The 5315-nt window shown below is 36.2% G+C and overlaps 1 long non-coding RNA gene and 1 pseudogene across 1 annotated transcript; both read left to right on the top strand.

Moving 5' to 3' along the window:
• Positions 1–1193: 1193 nt before the first annotated feature.
• Positions 1194–1964, top strand: LOC149247176 (uncharacterized; annotated as a pseudogene).
• A 1270-nt stretch (positions 1965–3234) lies between these two features.
• On the top strand, positions 3235–3714 carry LOC149247175 (uncharacterized). The gene is made up of 2 exons (XR_016266603.1): positions 3235–3436; positions 3597–3714. It is a non-coding gene; the product is annotated as an uncharacterized LOC149247175 (long non-coding RNA).
• Positions 3715–5315: the final 1601 nt, after the last annotated feature.

The following is a 5315-nucleotide window of genomic DNA, read 5'->3' as shown; positions in this document are numbered from 1 at the left end:
CACCATAATATCAATTGATCCCTAAATTGCTCAACCTTAGCAATCTCTCAGTGCATATCAAATCCAAGCTTACATGGGCTTGTTGCTCATATGAAGCATTTAGTTTTAAAAAAGTATTGAAAATGCAATGAAACACAACATGATTTTAGGCCATTCCTTGAAACATTAGGAATTCAAATTAGAATTATTTTCAACTTATATAGGCTTTAGCATGTTTTAGTTCATTATACCTGATACTTGGCCCTGAAACATATGAACTAGATGAAAGGCTTGGCTCAAAACCTCTAGTATATTAGAGAATGTTTCTTTTGGTCTCTTTTCTGCTCCTTGCTCTGCAGAAACATGATGAGAATTTGTGTCTATATTCACTTCAATTTTATAATTTTACATCATAAAGAGAGCCAAAATAAAAGAGAAAATAGGGGTTGGATGCATTAGTCTATTGTTACCTCAGTGTCTTTTATTCTGGTGAAGAATAAGTGACTCCTCGCCTGTTTGTTCTTTCCATCAGACACCCAAACATCCAGTACATATAAATACAAAAGATTCCAAATCAATTAAACCACAAAGGAGGAAAAGCTCTTTGTTCTACCATGATATCGATTATCAACATCCTACATGTTAAAGTTTGTTTAATAGAAGTAACAGAGTTATTCTATGCATTTTACTTGGATGCGCTTTTACATTCTATTATGATATGGAACCCTTGAAGGTCTGGTGGAATTTTATGTTGTGGCTCTAGTTCCCAATTACCTATTTCTTCAAGTGGTTTTGATCTCCCAGTTACGTGTCAATCTGTAATAATTTATGCTTAATAATGTAGAATTTTGACGATGTGCTACTCTAATCTTATCCTACTAAATCTATTATATTGCAGAAGAAGAGAATCGTAGAATCAGTGTGGATGGGTCAAATGATTTTGTTGAAATGCCAAAATCCAGGGATGCTAAAAATGAATATGTGCTTGTAAGTATCTTCGTTGGGGTTATGTTGACTTTGAACTGACTAATTATAGGTTCTAGCAGTAGGAAGATGTTGATGTGGCTGGAAGCATAATTGTTTGTTAGGGTCTAGATTATAATGCATATGTAAACTGGGTAGCATATTTTTAGTAAGCTAATTGATGTTTATAAAATCTCTAGATTTATGATTCCAGAAAAATTCCTGCAACAAAGAAGGTAAGTGGATTACCTATGAAGGCATCAATAGCAGAAGAAATGTCGAAAGAGCTGGAAGTAAAACACCACACTCCTCGTGTGGTTGCACGTTTGATGGGACTTGATACATTCCCAGTAGAAACAATGCTAGAAGAACGTATGCAAGAATCAGATAATGAACCACATAAAATTACATCTGGGAAACATCAACAGCAACCTAAGCCAAGCTATGATGTCGGAATCTCTCCACATAAATCAAGGACTTCGGTATGTAAGGAAATTTCTTTTCCAAAATCTCAACAGAAGTTTCCTAATCATAGAAAACAAAGGGCACCTACATTTGATCAACCTCAGGGAAAGCACATGTATGAATTCAAGAATGAGTTTGAGGCTTCCCAATGTTCAACATGTCACGATCATTCAAAGAGTGAACAGATGGATGAACTTGGCATAGAGTTAGTTGAGAAACAGATGTTTGTTCATGAAATGCTAGACGAGGCAAAGATGGCTTTTGTACGCCAGAAGTTCATTGATGCTAAACATCTTGCCACTGATGAGACATTGCAGCAGTCGGAAGAATTTCTTGATGCACTAGGAGTATTGAAGTGAAACAAGGATTTGTTCCTTAAATTCCTTCAAGAACCAGATTCGTTGTTTGCAAAGCATCTTCAGGATTTGCAGTTTGCTTCGCAAATGTCTTCTGAAGAAAAAAATGTTCCAAAAATGAAATCAACGAATGTAATGACTGCACATGAGATGCTGAAAAAGGAGGATATTAGTCAAGGAAGCTATTCCAAAGAAGGTTAAAAAAATGAAAAACTACTTCAGAAGCAAAAGGGTAGAAATTTTTTGACAGGAAGAGATGAAGAATGGCAGGTGAGAAGCTCAAAAGATCAGGGTAATCAATACTCTAGAGCAGGTGCCCCAGTTAAGAGTGATGATGGTTCTTTACCAACAAGGATAGTTGTATTAAATCCTAGCCCTGGAAGTGTTCAAAATGCTAGACCCACTTCACGACCAAGCTACTCTTCTCAATATCAAACTGCTTTTAAAAGTCTAGGTGAAGGTGAAAGAGCTAACACTCACAATTTTCTGGAGGAAGTAAGGGAAAGACTTAAGATGGGACTCAAAGAAACCAGGAAGGATGACTCTAAGTATACTCAGGAGAGTGTTAGGAGTCGAATTCATGATGGGCCCAAAGATCCAAGGGAAATTGCTCGAGAGATTGCAAGGCAAGTGAGAGAAAGTGTGACTAGAGATTTAACAAAAGACCATTCCAGATTCGGGAAAGTTTCTACTTCCTTCACTAGCATTAATGGCAAGAAAAATTCATTTAATGGGTCTAGAGATAGTTCTAGAGAGCCAGGCATTTGCATAGATGCTTATGTTTCCACTTATGTTACCAAACATTCATTGGACTACACAAAGAGGTATGGTGGTACTTCATCATATCCTCTAGGTAAGTCTCCAAATTCATCTGAATCTACAGTCAACAAAGAAGCTAAAAAGCATATGTCAAAGAGACTGAGGTTGACCCATGCAAATGAAGGTGAGAAGTAGTCTAGAGGGAATTTAAGCACATTAGGGAAAATTATTGTTTTGCGCGAGGAAAAAAAACCAGTATGCCAACCTAAGAGCTCCATAAACAACAACAAACCAATTATGGAGCTGAAGAAAATCAACTACACGTTAGACATGAATCTGATACCAGTTGTGAAGATGAAAATGGGAATATCCCATCTAGAAGTCTTTTGAGATATCCATCAATACATGTGTCATCCATGGATTTTGACAGAGAGAGGTTAGAAATGCAAAGCAGAATTTCTGATGCCAGCACAGGCCAGGAACATGAGATTGTTTCTGACACGTCAAGCATCAACCTTCCTACTAAGTTCAACAAGATTAGAAATGATGAATCTGTTTTCAAGGGGAATGATTCAAGTTTGGAGGGAAACATATTATTGTGGGGAGGAAGATCACCCAGCCAGAACTCTGATTCATTGACACTACTAGATGCTTCTATCCAAACCTTGGATGAGGGATGTGATGCACTCCTAGCAGTGCTGGACAGTTTGGAGCATCAAAAAACTTGCAAGCAATCAACAGATGCTCACCATATGGAAAATGAACCACTTGAGCTTTCAGAGGGAATCATAAGCGAGGCCTTACCTGTAGATTCTAATAAAATGGAGGAGATTGCATTGGAAACATTGGACTCCCCTGCTTCTGTGCAAAGTGATGCATTACAATTTGATGACAATGTTGTTTATGTAACTGAGGTAAAATGCTCATCAATTTTTCCATTTCTACAATACTCTGTCTATGTGGAAAGATAAACTTGTGAATTCTCCGCAAGCACTTTATTCTCACATTCTTTATATCTGGTCTTTTTTTATCTAATGAATCATGCTAGTAGCTAATGAATTGGAGTGCCTTTAGGGGATTCCATCTGAGCAACCACCACCGAGCTCTCCAGCATCTTGCAGTCCACCAAACCATTTGCATCATTCTGTATCTGGAGCTTGAGAAGTTAATAATGAGAAAGTAGAACAACCTAGTCCAGTTTCAGTTCTTGACTCTCCTTTCCAAGAAGAAACACCCAGCCCAAAAGGTTTCAAGGAAATTAGCTCAAATCTTCAAGGTAAATCTTTGAAGCCACTAAAGGGTCACACAATTTTACTCTCAAATTGATCTTCCACTTTTTTTCAGTGAATACATTGATCTACTTGCTGAAGACATCATTCATCTGTACTAGTAGCAGGATGTTTAAAATAGGGGGAGTGTAAAAGAAAATTATGAAAGTTACAGCAGAGAATTTTCTTTGGACCATGTCTGAGATAGAGTTGAAGAGGAATAGAAGTATGTAAATACTATGATTGAATTGGGGATGATATAGAATTACATTTATTTTATTTGACTCCCTCCTCTTCTATGCTAGAGAAGTAGTCCTTTTGCCTCAGATGGATACAAGGCATCATCTGAGATCCTTCTACATTTTTTATACTACATGTGTCATTTCATGCCTTGGATATTCTTCTCCATACTCAAGATAACCCCAACCTACATTTTATTATTGAGTGTACAGTCGATGCCCAATTGTTATCGTTTTTACAACTACCCCTTGATCATCAATACATAGTATGTCCATAACCAATCTAAGTCATGATGTTCATAATCGTTGATCTAGTTTGCACATGCATAGTAGTCACTGTATATACCAAAATTTTGAAAAAAAACATTCAAGCTTTGTTGAATCTAAATGGAATGACTACATTAGCAAGTTCAGTTGAATATGTTTTCTATATTGTCAGATATCAACTATTATCTCCTTGATAATCCTTAAAAATATATTTAATGAAAATGCCTATCAAGTTTCAACTTACGCTTTGATGTATTGCCTCACTCCCAAATCATCATACTTGGTAAGGGAGTTGTGAGGTATTATATTATAAATAGAGTAACAACAATGGTGAATTCAAATAATTTCCATCTAGCAAGTTCTCAACAAGAAGGAGGCTAACTGATATCCACTAACTAGAAAGACTAATTTGAAATAAAATATCAAATCAAGCATTTCAATCCTAATTGTAACTTGCAAACATGAAAAATAATATTACTTTAAGCGTGTGATATTACTACAATACCAATGTGAAATAACCTACACAGCACATGCAGAACAATCTAAGAGCATGCGGACTTGTAACTAAATATTGTGAGACATTGTTTCAATTTAACATTAATGGATTTTTCTCGATTTTTTTTTTTCACCAAATTCATATTCTTATTTGTTTCATGCAACTTCTCTATGTTCCAATATCTTAATGTTTTCCAAGAAAATTCAATCAATCGTAAATACAGGAAACTCACCAATAATTAAAATGCCATGATTCAAGAAAACATGGATGTTGAGGTCTGAACCAGAGGGGAAGGTGTAATATTTAACCCTTTGTACTCCCAACTGAAAGTTGTATGTGGTTACACTCTATAGCAAGAGGAAACCCAAAAAAAATATAGAAATGAGAAATCAATAGAACAGAGGCCGGCATCCAAACTGCAATATATGCAACAAAAAATTGATCACTTCCACATACCTCTGACCCTTGCAGCCCTATGGATGATGGCCACTGATGATGGTGGTATCGGTAGTTGTTTCCTTCA

The sequence above is a fragment of the Pinus tabuliformis genome, chromosome 7 (genome assembly GCF_031772625.1).
Source record: "Pinus tabuliformis cultivar Carrire ecotype Pingquan chromosome 7, CPIR1, whole genome shotgun sequence".
NCBI classification, from domain to species: Eukaryota; Viridiplantae; Streptophyta; class Pinopsida; order Pinales; family Pinaceae; genus Pinus; species Pinus tabuliformis.
Note: the sequence above shows the minus strand (reverse complement) of the source record. Positions and strands in the feature narration are given on the sequence as shown.